Below are 16751 nucleotides of genomic sequence, written 5' to 3' on the forward strand. Positions count from 1 at the left end.
GGAGGGGCTTCGCCAATGTCATTTAGGCTCCTCCCGGGGCCCCAAGATCCCTTTTGTTTGGGGAGAGCCAAGCTGGGATTGAGCTCTCGTCACTTCCGGGAGGAAGCGCAGTCCTCCTGCCCGGGCTTAGGGGTGGGCTTGCGCCCCTCCGGGCTCGGATTCTGCAACTTTCCACCTTCTATGGGCTTTCTGGACCAGATGGTGGCGAGTGCTTCGTGTGTACCCTCGTGGTACGGGAAGCTCAGGAATGGGTTTCGGGTGTCCTGACTGACGGGGCGCATTAACGTTTCATCTAAAATGTTAATAAATGAAGTGCGCTCTGGTGTTTAGAAAACGTGTTGTTGAAAACCTGGTAACGTGGCTTGCCTGCTCTCCCCCCCAACCCCCCACTTTTTTTTGGCGGGGGGGAGGGGGACAAAGCGTGTGCTAGAGACAAGGGAGCAAAGATGAAAAACCCAGAGACCCCCTCTTTTCACACTATATTTGGAAGAGAAGCGTAGCTTCTGGAGCCCCTGGAACCCCTGGAGTGGAGTCGCCGGGTAGCTTTCCAACCCGACTTGCTTTCCAGGTAGAAATTGAATGAATAAAATTTCTGTGTGTCAGTGTTTTCTACGCTGTTTTCCAAATGAGAATTTTTGTGTCTCTGGCCCCATTGTACTGTAGGCTGCCGCAGCACTGCTGGGACAAAGGACAGTAGAGGATGCAAGGAATGTCTGTCCCTCGTGAACACCGGAATGCAGATCTCGCTGGTGGCAGCAAGCCCTTGTTTAGTCGCTAAGTCATGTCCGACTCTTTTGTGACTCAATGCGCCCGCCAGGCTTTTCTGTCCATGGACTCTTCCAGGCAAGAATACTGGAGTGGGTTGCCATTTCCTTCTCCAGGGCATCTTCCTGATCCAGAGATCGAACCCGCATCTCCTGCATTGCAGGTGGATTCTTTACCGCTGAGCCACCTGGGAAGCCCCGCAGCAAGCCCTCCAGCACCAAATAACCCAGAGAAGGGAGAGGGTGCATCCCTTCCTGAGGTCAAAGTTTCTGGCTTTCTTTTCCCCGTTTACAGATTCCAGTTCAACTGGTTAAAAGAAAAATAATCACATTGCTTTAAATAAAATATAATACATGCTTACAATTATTTATAATGCACAAGTAATACGAATTAATTTCAATATATTATTTCTAATATTAACAATTATTATTAAGCAAAGCAGTACTGGGGCCTCCTACTCACCTAGGCAGACTGTCTCAAGACAGATCCAGCTCTGTCCACATGCAGTTTGCAGTCAGGTGGAGGGATGCAGTCAGTCTGCAAACATAGGGAGGTTCGAAGGAAGTAAACAAGTATTAATGCCATTTTGTTGCATAAGTGCTCAGTCAGGTCTGACGCTTTTGTAACTGCATGGATTGTAGCCACCAGGCTCCTTTGTCCATGGGATTTTCCTGGCAAGAATGCTGGATTGTGTTGCCATTTCCTCCTCTAGGGGATCTTCCCGACCCAAAGATCAAACCCGTGTCTCTTGCATTGGCAGGTGGATTCTTTACCACTGAGCCACCTGGGAAGCCCTATTAATGCCATTCAGTTCAGTCGCTCAGTTGTGTCCCACTCTTTGCAACCCCATGGACTGCAGCATGCCAGGCATCCCTGTCCATCACCAACTCCTGGAGCTTCTCAAACACATGTCCATCGAGTTGGTGATGACATCCAACCATCTCATCTTCTGTTGTCCCCTTCTCCTCCTGCCTTCACTCTTTCCCAGCATCAGGGTCTTTTCAAATGAGTCAGTAGTTCGCATCAGGTAGCCAAAGTATTGGAGTTTCAGCTTCAGCATCAGTCCTTCCAATGAATATTCAGGACTGATTTCCTTTAGGATGGACTGGTTGGATCTTCTTGCAGTCCAAGGGACTCTCAATTGTCTTCTCCAACACCACAGTTCAAAAGCATCAATTATTTGGTACTCAGCTTTCTTTATAGTCCAACTCTCACACCCATACATGACTACTGGATAAGACCATAGCTTTGACTAGATGGACCTTTGTTGGCAAAGTAATGTCTCTGATTTTAATATGCTGTCTAGGTTGCCATTCCTGCAAGTTATTTTCATATAATGATATTTAATCTTCACACAGGAGACACGATTTAATCCCTGGGTCAGGAAGATCCCCTGGAAAAAGGAACAGCTACCCACTCCAGTATTCTTGCCTGGAGAATTTCATGGACAGAGAAGCCTGGTGGGCTACAGTCCATGGGGTTGCAAAGAGTTGAACACAACTGAGCAGGCATGCACACACATGCACACAAATGTAAAATCTTTCCTAACCTGTAAGATAGACCATTGGTGCCTATTTTACAGAGAAGAGAGAAATTCAGAGAAATCAAGTAAAGCCATAGAACTAGTAAATGGAAAACAAAGAACTTCCAACAAGGATGTGGATTCCAACTCTGTGCTATATTCTGCTCCCTATACACTTGGCTTTCAGGAGGAGGGCCGGTTTAGAGACTGGGTCTGGATGACCTCCAACTAGCATTAGAAACAGAAATGGGCTCCATGTCTCCCTCTATTGACTGCTGGCTTGAGAATGTCCTCTGTATGTATATTTGAAGGACAAGAGGACTGTACTGAAGGGCTCAACAGCAGCTCAGATGCTTCTGAAGAAACAAATAGGAAATACAGAACTTAAGAAAGACATCATTCCCTGTGTTCTGAAAGGCAAGATGAAGGGCCAGGGACATAGTAGATGTACAACAAATACTGACTTCACTTTAAACAAACTGTCCGGAATGGTTAAAAACAGAGTTTAAGTGCTGGACTAGGCCCACGAATTTGAAAAATTCCATTTCCTCCTCCGCCCTTTTGCCCTGCCTTATGGGTGTGCAATGAGGAAGTGCCTCATTGCCCGACAGTGAGGCAGATGTAGAACAGGCTATTTTTTGCTGGCTTCTGAGTCACTAAGAGTTGTCCCAGTGAATCAGCTCACCCCGCCTCCTCTCCTTCCCTTTGTTAACCCACCACTACCCATTCTACTCCCAGGCTGACCTGGCACCTACTTCCTTCATAGCAACTGGTGGCTCCCCAGATTTTCTGAGCTCCTGCTGACTTTCCTCAGTGCGTGTGGGAGGACCCAGCAAGAATGAGATCATCCCTGCCTGGTAGGATTGAGTCCTGAGGGTATTCAGATTATTATCCTTTTAATTCATCACCCCTGGAGCTAGTGTATGGCCAGAGCCTGTGAATTTGAAGTTCAATGATTCTTCAAATGTATAAAATGTGTAAATAAATTTAGAGTCTGGCACACAGGTGTACAAAGAGGTAGAAAGTGGGTTTGTAATAATTTCCTAAAGTGGCATAACACAACATACCATTTTTATATCTATTATTGTATCAACTTGCCAGTAGTATTTATTAAATGCCTACTGTATGTCAGGTAACAATTTAGTAAGAAGCACTAAAGATTATAGTGTGTGTTAATTTTTCTCCAAATGAGTAAACTTCCTAGGTAGGTGTACCATGAATGTTTATTGCTGGTTTGGGGGAGGCAATGATAGAGTAAAAGAGGGCTAGACTGGAAATGTAAAAGAAAAATTGGTGAGTTCTGCTGGAGTTCTCCCTGTCACAAACTGTAGTTTCTTAGGGCTGCTGTAACAACTGACCTTAAATGGGGTGATTTAAAGTAACAGAGATGTATTCTCTCTCAGTCAGGAGGCTAGGAGTCTGAAATTAAGGTTTTGACAAGGTTGGTTCCTTGGTGAGGGGTGTTGGTGGGAGTGGGCTTATGGAGGGTCACACTGCTCTCCTAGCTTATGAGGGTTCCTGGCAATCCTTGGCTTATAGCTGAATTGCATTATTCTCTGCTTCTGTCTTCACATGGCATTTCCCCCTCTGTGACTTAATGTCTCTCTCTGTCTTCTCTTCTTCTAAGGATAACAGTCATACTGGATTTAGAACTCATCCTAATCTAGTATGACCTCATCTTAGCTTATTACATCTGCAAATATCTCATTTCAAAGAAAGTTCACATTCTGAGGATTTGGGGGCGGGGCAGGAATGGGAAACATTCAAACCTGTGTGCAAAACTACTTCACAAAGTAACACCCCCCACTTAACTGCATTTAGCATCACTGGTAATAGCATGAAATTAGTGACCTAATTCCTAAAGATCATTTCAGTTCTATAATTGTATGATATTATATATATTATATATATGCTAGAAGCATTTCTCAAGACTTTACTATATGGAAGGCACTATGGAATTGCTTCAGAGTACATTTCATTTAACCCTTAAAAGAATTCCAGGAGCGAGATGTGAATATTTTCCTATTTTACAGATAAGGAAATTGAGGCACAAAGAGATCCATGGTCATGGAATTCATAAGAGATGAACATGGAATATTTACTCAGATCTGACTCCTAAGTCCACCCTCATAATCACTATGCTCTATCATCTCTCCATCATACGAGATGGGTTAGGAAGACAGGGAATGCAACAAATATTTTAAAATTTGATTTTTGGAATACTTGGAGCTGAATAGCAATCTTCTGGGGAAGGCAAGAGAGAAGAGAACAGTGGCTGGCAAAGGAAAACAGTAGGGAAGAGGCGAGCTATCGGCACTTACCTGAGCCTCAGTTTCCTCATTTCTTAAATGGAATAATAGTTCCTTCAAGTGGTTGTGACTATCAAAGTGAGATGATGGGCATGAAAGTATTTGGTAAATTCTATGAGGGATGATCGGAGAAGGCAATGGCACCCCACTCCAGTACTCTTGCCTGGAAAGTCCCATGGATGGAGGAGCCTGGTGGGCTGCAGTCCATGGGGTCGCTAAGAGTCGGACACAACTGAGCGACTTCACTTTCACTTTTCACTTTCCTGCATTGGAGAAGGAAATGGCAACCCATTCCAGTGTTCTTGCCTGGAGAAACCCAGAGACGGGGGAGCCTGGTGGGCTGCCGTCTATGGGGTCGCACAGAGTCGGACACGACTGAAGTGACTTAGCAGTAGCAGCAGCATGAGGGATGATAAACTATTTGGAGATCTTGCTCGAGCTCTTTCTCCTCTCTGGGCCCCAGCCCTGCAGCTGAACATCTGGGATTGTTTGACCATATGGGGCTCTATAAGACTCCTTCTAGCTGTGACCCACTGAGACTTACTAAGATGCTGGGTGAGCTAGATGTGAAAGTTGGAGTGACTGGGAAAAGTGACCTGGCTTGTCTCTTCCTACTGGCTGGTTCCTTATGAGCCCCCATCTGGCTCCTCAGGGAGGGGATCCTGAGGTTGCAGTTATAGAAGCCTGAGAGGCTTAAGTGGGAAGGTTGGTGTGCTGTCTCCATGACTCCCTACATTTTCTCCCATTACTTGTTCCCACAAAGGCCTTTCTGAGTAGTCCTTAAGGTTCTCTTCCACTTAGGATCACCCGACCGGCTAGAGCACAGCGGAAGCGGAGAAGGTTCTGGGTGTGGCCCTCACTGTGTTCTCGATCTTATTGCTCCCCCTAGTGCTGAGCGACGAGTCCTGCAGTTGTCGGCTCCCCTCTTGGCTGCCCCAGCGCACTCCGCGGAGCGCCTCTCACTCGACGGTTTTTCCTTTTAAGGGTGTGAGTTGAGAGCACAGCAGGTGGGGGGCTCCAAGGGCCAGCAGTTGGGAAGAACCCCCTTTAGGGACAGATTCTTCTGGTTTTTAGCTAAGTGTTGGGGCCAGCTTGACCATGAGAGAGCCAGGAAACTCTTACCTTGGACTTCACAGAGGGAGGTTGGGAAAGAAAAAGAAATCTAACATTGTGGGTCTCCTATGTACCAGGCACGGTACCGGGTGCTTTACATATATTACATGTATCATCCTTGTAATCCTTACATATATAATCCATCTATTCCTTTGTGATCATTTCCTTTGTGATCATCTTCAGTTCAGTTCAGTTCAGTCGCTCAGTCGTGTCCGACTCTTTGCAACCCCGTGAATCGCAGCACGCCAGGCCTCCCTGTCCATCACCAACTGCCGGAGTTCACTCAAACTCACGTCCATCGAGTCGGTGATGCCATCCAGCCATCTCATCCTCTGTCGTCCCCTTCTCCTCCTGACCCCAATCCTTAGGAGATAATTATTATTACTTCTCATGTTTCACATGAAAGCAAGTTCAGGGACTTCCTTGGTGGTCCAGTGGTTAAGAATCCACCTTCCAACACAGGGGACACAAGTTTGATCCCTGGTCAGGGAACCAAGAGCCCACACACATGATTTGGGGCAACTAAGCCCATGCCACAACTATGGAGTTTGAACACCGCAACAAAAGAGCCCACATGCTGCAACTAAGACAAAAATAAATTAATCTTAAAAAAGAGAAAGAAAGCAAGTTCAGGGAGGTTAAGTGTCTTGCCAAAGGCCACATAATATGATGATAATGACATCGATCAGTTATTTAGTGTCTACTTCACACCAGGCACATTATTTCTTTTCATCCTCCCAGCAAATCTTAAAAGAAAAAGTAATCATAATAACTTATTGATGAGATCACTGAGATTTAGGTAGTTTAAGAAAGGGGTCACTGAGGAGCTTGCCTGAGATCAAAGAGTAGGTCCTCCGGTCTTCAGTGCCAGCTGTTTCCATTCCACCATTGCCTCATGGAGCTGTGAGTGGTGGAGGTGGACTGAGCCCAGCACCATGTGATTCACTGTTCTTTCCATTACTGGCACTGCCTCATAGCCCTTCCCCAGGACCAGGAAACTAGGGCCATGTGGGGTTTTTGGATCTCCAAATCCATAGATAGGCTCCTGACATAGGATGGCAATGAAAAATCCAAGGCCATAGGCCATTGGATCCTAGGACAGTTTGCTTGGAGAGACATGTAACAGGCAGTTCCCTGGGAACCACACAACAGTATTGCTGTTAGGGGCCTTGGGAAGAGTACCCAGAGGACCCTGAGTCCTGTCTCCCTCATCCTCTGTGGAATTCACATGTTCCCGTAAAGCTGGATGGGGTACACACAGCTCACTGGGGGGTAAAAAGGGAAGGTAAATGGGGTACAGTCTAGCCTAGATAGAAAATTCCTGGAATAGATGAGAAAAATCATGGAGTTCCCAAATCACCCAGCAAAGTTCCCAAAGATTTGAGTCAATTTAAACCCCCCCTTCACCCCCAAAGTACAGGTTAGTCACAGGTCCCTGGAAGAATACTGTATGTCCCTTTGGATGAATCTCAGGTTTTCATTTTCATTCTAATCTTTGAAATTATTAAATGATAATTGAGAAGCACATACCTGATGATGAGTTGATGTTATGTATGAGATTCATGTTTTGGTTGCTATTTCCAAGTGTTCATGCAGACTCACGGGGGCAGGGGCAGGAGCTATCAGCTGGCTACTGTTTTTTATTGGTAAGTTGACTTATTTCATTAACGGTTAACTTTTCCCCCTCTCTTTCAAATGCTCCCTTTTCTCTCTCCCTTCCTGTTTCTCCTCTGCCCCAGGTGACTTCTTCCCTAATAGTTTGGGGCCAGACTCCCTTCTGTCTCTTCTGGCTCCTCAGACAAAGCACTGCGCTGAGTAGCCTTGCCAGAGGGACTGAAGCTGGCTGGAAGGCTGGTCTTCTTTCCTTTCCCCTTTGTTCCCCCTTCTTCCTCACACATGGCCTGACATTAAGCAGTAAATAATTTCTCTGCTACGCTATAAACAGAGCTTCAGCTCAGCCGGGCTTCTCTCTGGTTTCAATCTGATGAAAGCCAATTACACATTCCCTTTTGTCTGTTATTTCAGCTGAGGCACCACGGAGTTGGCTGAATAGGTTCTTGTTGCTTAGAAAAGGGAGAAATATGTGTAGGAAAAGTAATGACCTGGTTATAGCTGCACCATCATTTCTAGGCAATTTCCTAGAGGAGCCCTTTGGAGGAACTTGGTGCTAGAAGCTTCTATGCCCCTATTTCTTGCTTCATGACGTCTGCTGGTCCCTAGGAGGGTCTAGTCTGCCCTGAAAAAAGTAACCAGGAGACCCAGGGTACCTGCACCATTGGGAGGAGTCTGTCCATTTCTCATCTCCTTTTCTTTTTGCCACCCTGCCTTCCTCTTGTCCCCCCTTTATTTCTAAAACTATCCTTGAGTACCTATTATCATTACCACAAGAAATAACACACAATTCCAGACCTCAGGGTACTCACTGTCTTGACTCAAGTTCTCCTTCTTTCTTTCGCTACACTTTCCAAATAAAATAACTCACCCCTCTGTATTACATCATAATCAGGACTCCTCCAGATGTAAAGGACAGAAATTCCATCCAAACTAGCAAAGGTAGTTTTTATTGGCTCTTGTGATAAAAACATCCAGAATTAGACTGCCTTCACATGAGGCTTGATCTGGCTCCTCAAAAGCGTTACCAGAACCAGGCTGCTCTCTCGGGAGTTTTCAACTTTACTTTTGTAGAGTTGGTTCTGTTTTCAGACATGCTTTTTTCCTCAACTGGCAATAAACATAGGAGTTCCATATGGATAGTCCATATCCAGTCATATTCAATAGGAAAGAGCATCTCCTTTGTCCTCAGAAGTCTGAGAAAAGTCCCACTCTGTCTTCTTGATTCTGCTTAGACCATGGATTCAAGTCTGAATCCAATCATTGTGGGCAGGGCATGTGCTGCTTTGATTGGCTAGATGTGCTCTGTATAGAACCATGCATTAAGTGTGGGGGAAAGCTATAACCACAGGTGAAAATGCATTCGTTCATCCATTTATTACCAAAAAAATGGGGATGAATATTTGGGAAGCAAATAGTGTTTATTACACATTTGAGCATTTGTCTTGCATTTGCCCTTGGGACCTTTTGACCTGCAGCTGATTCTCTAACCTTGGCCTGGGCTTTCCTTGCTGCTGGTCATTGTCAGAAAGTTTGGAATGGCTGTCCTTTGTTGTCCAAAGTGTCACTAACAAAAGATTGTCGTGTGCAGCAGCTGTTCACTGAGGATTGGGAGCCTTGTATGGTATGGGCAGTGTTAAAAAGGTTTTTAAAGATTTGAGGTTCTCAGATTTGAAGGTATATCAGAAATACCTGAGGGTCTTATAAATCACAGATTGCTGGGCCCTAACCCCGGAGTTTCAACAAAAATATACACTGGCTCTGGTATGCCAGATGCTAAGGTTACAATGATGGCCAAGCTACCTGCTGCAAAATTCTTCTTTGTTATGCAGAGCGATTTAATTACTTACTGCAAGCCTTTCTCATCTCAGTTCTATCCAGGGAACCCTCAATTTTCATAGTCAGATAAGCCCATGAAGATATTTTCTCTAACAGAGGAATCTATTTGTACTGTCCTTGGAGGTCAACTGATTCAAACTGCAGCAGCTTCTGTGATAATATTTATTTTCCTACTGCTTAGGCAAACAGGGCACGTTGTGAGTGAAGTATGGTGCTTGGGGTACGAACTAGGTGTAGCTTTCAAAGGCATGAAAGGGAGAAGAACCTTCCACAAGTAAGAGCTGCTTGACTCCTGGGTAGCACTGTGGAAAGTGAGTAACTTGAGAGCCAGATGTACTAGCTGTGTGACCTGGGAACGTCATTAACTACTTTGAGTTTCAAATCCCTTATTATAAATTGAGAAATAATATTGTGTTTCACAGGGTTGTAGTAAAGAAGAAGCCAGATAATGGGAGTTTTATTGATCATTTTTCTCCTTGCCACCAAGGACCTGTAGATTTTTTTTTAAGATCTGTCAATTTTTCCTCCTGAATACTTTAACTTCATAACTTCTATTCCTACCTCCATCACCATCTTGGTCTGTCCATTACCTCATTTCTTCAGAGCAGTGGCAGCCTTCTAAGTGGTCTTCTAGCCTTCATTCTTGTTCCTTCCAGTCCATTCTCCACACAGCATGCTGTGCAGATCTTAAGAAAACACAATCTGATCATGTCACAAAACTTCCTCTCAATGAAAACTATTTAGTGGTCTTAGGATAGCTCTGTTCACAAAACCCCCATTACTTGGCTCCTGCTTCTCTCTCCAGAATCGTCTAGTGCTACTCTCCTCTCTATGCCCTGGACAACTGGGGACAAAGACTCTCCTTGATCAAACTTTAGTCAGGCTTTAGTTTAGGTCTTGACGTTGGTCACTCACTCTCACCCTCTGGCCTTGCTGGGCCTGCACAGCCCAGTTTTAGCAAGAATCCTGCTAAGTGAGTCCATATCCTTCATATCTGAAGAAATGCTTCATCCTTCACCTTTGATCTTTAGTCCTTGGCCTGCCCTCAGCAGGAATCCTGTTAAGTCAGTTTAGCGAGAATCCCCCATCCTTGATGTCTCCTCTTAGTGATTTTCCATCCACTGAGTCGCTCACTCTGCTTTGGGGCTATAAATCCCTTATCCTCCATTTGATTTTGGAGTTGAAACTGATCTCTCTTCCCTATTGCCATAGTCTTGACACTTTCCTAGTAGTCCTGAGAGAAGTCTCCTCTACCATTTTAACAGGTGTCAGAGTTAATTTTTTTTTCTCCAATGGTGGCTGCTTTTCTGTTCCTCAGAGTCTCTGCTAATGTTACTGTGTGTTCTTGGGCTGTTTTTTCAACCCTCTACCTAAAGGCTATACATCCTCAGACCTTACCTCAATGCTACCTTATCAGGAAAGTTTCCTTAGCCCAACAGAGTGAGTAAGTTCTAATGTTTTGCCTTCCAGCATGTGTTATGATTTATAATTATACACTTCAGCAGTTATTTTGATTACAGTGGCTTTTCACAAGCCTTTTGTATGCTCCATGAGGACAGAGCTCACGTCTATTTTGCTCATGATTCTTATCTCCAATATCTCAACACAGTACCTGGTACACAGTAGGTGTGTTCTATGAATGTTTATTGATTGAATGAATAAATGAAAGTGCACTGTTTATAAAAAGTGCTCTATAAATCAATTTCTCCTAGTGTCCAATTGTAATAATCCTGAGTTCCTTGGTGGGAAGTAAAGGCTTTTATGACATTTAACTTATATGCAGAGTACATCATGAGAAACGCTGGGCTGGAAGAAGCACAAGCTGGAATCAAGATTGCCGGGAGAAATATCAATAACCTCAGATATGCAGATGACACCACCCTTATGGCAGAAAGTGAAGAGGAACTAAAAAGCCTCTTGATGAAGGTGAAAGAGGAGAGTGAAAAAGTTGGCTTAAAACTCAACATTCAGAAAACGAAGATCATGGCTCCTGGTCCCATCACTTCATGGCAAATAGATGGGGAAACAGTGGAAACAGTGTCAGACTCTATTTTTTTGCGTTCCAAAATCACTGCAGATGGTGACTGCAGCCATGAAATTAAAAGACGCTTACTCCTTGGAAGAAAAGTACCAACCTAGATAGCGTATTCAAAAGCAGAGACATTACTTTGCCAACAAAGGTCCATCTGGTCAAGGCTATGGTTTTTCCAGTGGTCATGTATGGATGTGAGAGTTGGACTGTGAAGAAAGCTGAGCGCCGAAGAATTGATGCTTTTGAACTGTGGTGTTGGAGAAGACTCTTGAGAGTCCCTTGGATGGCAAGGAGATCCAACCAGTCCATTCTGAAGGAGATCAGCCCTGGGATTTCTTTGGAAGGAATGATGCTAAAGCTGAAACTCCAGTACTTTGGCCACCTCATGCGAAGAGCTGACTCATTGGAAAAGACTCTGATGCTGGGAGGGATTGGGGGCAGGGGAGAAGGGGACGACAGAGGATGAGATGGCTGGATGGCATCACTAACTCGATGGACGTGAGTCTGAGTAAACTCCGGGAGTTGGTGATGGACAGGGAGGCCTGGCATGCTGCGATTCATGGGGTCGCAAGAGTCGAACACAACTGAATGACTGAACTGAACTGAACTGAACTGATGACCTATTTCAACCCACTGCAAACCCTCTTGGGGAAACCTAGGTTCATACCCTTGGAGGTACCTGGAAAGCCCAGAAACTTCAGGTGAACCTCTTGAAAAGTCCACTTAGGATGATTACCCAGTGAGTAAAATGATTTACTCACTTTTTGATCCTCAATTTCTGGAAACAGTGCCTGGGCCTGGGAGTTAATCAAATAAATGATCTTGAAGTTGAGGAAATATCCCAAAGGGACTCATTGACCCATTTGGGTGGTCTCAGGAATATTAATAATCCACTTGAGACAGATGGTCTCCTACATGGATGCTAATGGAGATGAATGCAAGTTCTGCCCTGATCGCTGCCAGCTGAGCAGAAAATGCCATTAGGAATGAAGCCCATGAGGGGCTTCTTTAGGTGATTTTAGTACCATAAAACAGGGGAATGGTAATATGGACTTAGTGAGATTTCTTAACTATTTCTATTACAGCCATCTGTTTTCCTATAATATTTAAAAACTAAAACACTTGTATTTATTTCTGGCTGCCCTGCCCGTTGCTGCACGAGAGCTTTCTCTAGTTGCGGTGAGTGGGGGATACTCTCTAGTTACGGTGTGCGAGCTTCTCATTGTGGCGGCTTCTCTTGTTGCAGAGCATGGGCTCTAGAGCGTGTGGGCCTCAGTAGTTGCAGTGCATGGGCTTGATTGCCCCACCGCACGTGGAATCTTCCCAGGCCAGGGATCGAACCTGGGTCCCCTGCATTGGCAGGTGGATTCTTAACCACTGGACCACCAGGGAAGTCCTCTCCTCTAGTATTTATCAGCAGAACTGGTGGGCAGGATTAGGGAGGGAGCGGACTCAGCAAGAAAGCAGGGAGTTGGGTGTCTGATCCGGGACCTGACCCCACTCCCACCTCCCCCACTCTCTGCTTTCCTTTAATGCCAGGCTTTTTGAGACCCATCCTCACCTTCCGTCCTGCCATCAATCATTATAGTCTCACTCCTGCCTCACTGTGCAGCTGCTCCCCTAGGATTTCCAATGACCATCTTGTTGACAAACCATGTGGTTGTGTCTGGGCCCTAACTGTGCTCCCTGCAGACACTGTTCTCCTTCCCTTGGTGTCTATGATGACATCATCCTTTCCTCATTGGTTTCCTGCCTCTCTTTCCCATTCTTCTTATGGCCATTTCTTTCTCTTCCCACTTTATACACTGCCCTGGGTGAGCCATCTAATCTGATGGTTCAGTTACCACCCTACTTGGATGAGCCTCAAATAAATGCATGACTCAAGCTCCAGACTCAGATAGGATAGGTGACCTCCATGGCATTCACCCTCCCTTCCTCCCAGTCACTTCATCCTCCTAACCATGAAGTGTTGTCTGTTCTGCTTCCCTAATCCACCCTGTCTCTCCACATTTCCTATCACTACCTTAGTTCAAGATGCCTTCACCTCTGCTATGGATCCTGGAAACAGCCTTCTGTCTGGGTTTCCTGTGTCTGCTCTGGCTCTTCCCCCTTCAATTCGTTTCTACCTGGCAAGCATAGTGATTTTTTTCTAAAGTGAAAATTTGAACAGGTCACTTCTCTGCTTAAGTTCCTCTAGTATTCTCGCCTGGGAAATCCCATGGACAGAGGAACCTGGTGGGCTACAGTCTATGGGTGGTAAGAGTCGGACATGGCTGAGTGAGTAAACCACCGCTGCTTGAGTTCCTAGAAAGTCACGAGTTTCCCATTACCTTCACGATAAAGTGCAAATGTGAGCATGACATCCCTTCTTGGTCCAGCCTCTGCTTACTTGCATTTTCAGCTCCAACTTTTGCTGCTGCCCTGGCCCCAGGCAGCATTAGACCTCTGTTGAACTACTTGAATTCCCTTACTTCATCACGATCTCTTTGGCCGCAGGACCTTTTGCTGTGCTGTTCTGCCTGCACTGCCTTTTCTTGGTTCTTCCAGTCCGGCTAACTACTCTTTCTTTAGGACTCTTCTCAGATGTCACTTCCTCCAGGAAGCTTTCTGTGATCTTTTAAGGCCAGATTTAGATGCCATGTACCACGCCCCCTACCCCACTCTATTTGTTCTCAATACACAATACACTCTGTACTCCCATCCTTTTACTTGTATCTGTGTCTCCCATTACTGAAAGTTCCTTGAAAGCAGGGACTCTTCCTGGTTCATGGGGTATTTGTAGTTCGTCACACAGTGTCTGCACATAGTGGGCATGAATAATATTTATCAAATGAAAGAGCAAGTGATTTCTTAAAGCTTTGTCATAGCTTGCCTACTATTGTGGTTAAGAACAAGGACATTGATGCCAGCCTGGCTGGGAGGGGTTTGGGGGAGAAAGGATGCATTTGTGTGTATAGCTGAGTCTCTTCACTGTTCACTGGATCTACCACAACATTGTTAATTGGCTATATCGCAATACAGAATAAAAAGTTTTGTTTTAAAAAATAAGTAAAAGAAGCCAAACATCTCTAGAACAACAACAGAAAAAGGACATTGAAGCCAGACTGCCTCGGTTCAAATCCTGGCTCAGACACTGACTCTGTGCGACCTTGGGCAAGTTACTCAACCTCACTATGTCTTGGCTTTATTATTTTAAAAATGTTTCTTAGCTCATAGAATTGCTTTCAGGGTTAAATAAGTTAATGTTTATATGCTTGATAAAAAGTGAGTAAATACCATATCAATAGAATAGCTTATTCTACTATATGACCACACATGGATAATTTTGAGAGTAAAAAAGATACTATTAATCATAACATTAGGACAAGTGTAAACAGGACTGTCCTATGCAAACAGGGACATTTAGTCACCTTGCATACAAGGGCTCATTAGGTAAGTAAACAATGTCTTCATTTTTGTTGGTTTTGTTTCTCTTTGTCCATTGTCTTTTAGTGATTAGCAAACTCTTCCCACCATAAAAGCCTGTGTGTTTATCTTCAGGGACAACAGGGAAAGGAAGGAGGGGGACAGTGTCCTAGGGGACAGAGTTTGTAGGGCAGCATTAAAGAAACAGAAATGAAGTGAAATTCTTAGGGTGGGGGTGCAGGAGTGAAAGAGAACCTCCCCATATCCCACTAAGGCCCGTGGACTTGACAGAAGGTCCATGTGCTCTCCTGATGGCTGGTGTGATTTGAGGGGGTCCAGGAGAAGGCAACGGCACCCCACTTCAGTACTCTTGCCTGGAAAATCCCATGGATGGAGGAGCCTGGTAGGCTGCAGTCCATGGGGTTGCTAAGAGTCGGACACAACTGAGCGACTTCACTTTCACTTTTCACTTTCATGCATTGGAGAAGGAAATGGCCAACCCACTCCAGTGTTCTTGCCTGGAGAATCCCAGAGACGGGGGAGCCTGGTGGGCTGCCGTCTGTGGGGTCGCACAGAGTCGGACATGACTGAAGCGACTTAGTAGCAGCAGCAGCAGCAGCCTTTCCCAGAGCCTTGTCTATGAGCGAGGCACTCTGCGCTGACCCTGCTTGACATGCATTTGCTGTTTGCTCCCTGAGTTTGCCGTTTTCTCTCAAACTGTTTCAGAAGCATGTGGTTCCATTTGCTTCCCCTACAGGGAGGTGTTATTATTTTTTTTATTACCTTGATGTAGCTGTTTTTATGAACTGGGATAAACACCTGGTGGGCAGGAGTTTTATCTCATGGTCTTTCCAATTTGAATTCCATTATTTCTTCTGCTTACCTGGGGAGGGGAAAAATATATTTTCTAAACACAGTGTTCCTTTTTCTAGTTTCCCTGACAGATGCATCATCAGATAAGAGCACCTCTGCAGATGAGAGCATTTGCCTGGAATACCAATGGCACACAGTTCTCTTGGGGACTGTGGTGCTCGAGGAAGCGGGGAGGGGAGAACATCTTTCCTTATCTTGAAATACAGCCTGTCAGTCTGAGGAGGTGCCATTCAGAAATGTGTGCCACCTCCAGTCTCCCTCCCTCTCCCTCTAGGGTGCAAGTGGAGGTGGTAGTGGGGAGTGGGAAGAGAAGGCACTAACATTCAGTGACACTTCCTATGTTCCAGGCAGTGGTACCTTCCATTTCATTTAATACTCTGAGCAACCTCAAAATAGGTATTAGTCTTTCTCCTTCATGGATAAGGAAAGTGAAATTCAAAGAATAAAAAGAACATGCTAAAGATATATCAGCAGTAGGCAGGGATTTGAATCTGCCTCTATCTGATTCCAAATGCATACCTTTAATATTTAATGCCTACAAGGCCCCGAGAGCATGAGAATTTGCTTAGTGTCTCACAGTCAGCCAAGAAGAAGGTTATATCTTTCTAGCTTCCCAGTGGGAGGGAAAGGCAGGATTAGGCAAAACATGTTGGTTGTGTGCTTAATTAATATAGAAGAGGGAGATCTGGAGGAGTTTTTGACTGTTAGTAATTCCATCTTTCATTCATTCAACATATTCAGTGCTTACTGTGTGTCCAGCAGTGTATCACCTTATTTGAAGAATATAGTAGAACTGCCCAGGTGGCGCTAGTGGTCAAGAACCCACCTGCCGATGCAGGAGACATAAGAGACGTGGGTTCAGTCCCTGGGTCGAGAAGATTCCCCTGGAGGAGGGCATGGCAACCCACTCCAGTATTCTTGCCTGGAGAATCCCATTGATAGAGGAGCCTCGTGGGCTATAGTCTGTAGGTTAGCAAAGAGTTGGACACAACTGAAAAAAATTAGCATGCAGCAGAACACAACATTGTAAACTCAACTATATGTCAATAAAATAAATTAAAAAAGAATATAGTAGAAAAGGCAGTCTTGAGGTTATGTGTAGCAATCTTAGTTTTGGACATGTTGAGCTTAAGATATAGGTTTTTTTTTTTTTTATTAAGTATTTGGATATACCTGTCTGGGGTCCTGGGGAGAAGTCTGTGCAAGAAATATAGGCTTGAGAATGATTATAAAATAAGTGGTAGTTATACCATTAGCGGACACGACTGAGCAACTTCACTTT

The 16751-nt window shown here is 44.9% G+C and overlaps 1 long non-coding RNA gene across 1 annotated transcript in view; it reads left to right on the forward strand.

Annotated features, from left to right (window-relative positions):
* Window positions 1–2607: 2607 nt before the first annotated feature.
* LOC102402651 overlaps window positions 2608–16751 on the forward strand; it is a 156449-nt gene continuing 142305 nt past the window's right edge. The window contains exon 1 of the long non-coding RNA XR_006551749.2: window positions 2608–3144. This is a non-coding gene — a long non-coding RNA (uncharacterized LOC102402651). The remainder of the gene's footprint in view (window positions 3145–16751) is intronic.

Source organism: Bubalus bubalis, chromosome 6, assembly GCF_019923935.1.
Source record: "Bubalus bubalis isolate 160015118507 breed Murrah chromosome 6, NDDB_SH_1, whole genome shotgun sequence".
Taxonomy (NCBI): Eukaryota; Metazoa; Chordata; class Mammalia; order Artiodactyla; family Bovidae; genus Bubalus; species Bubalus bubalis.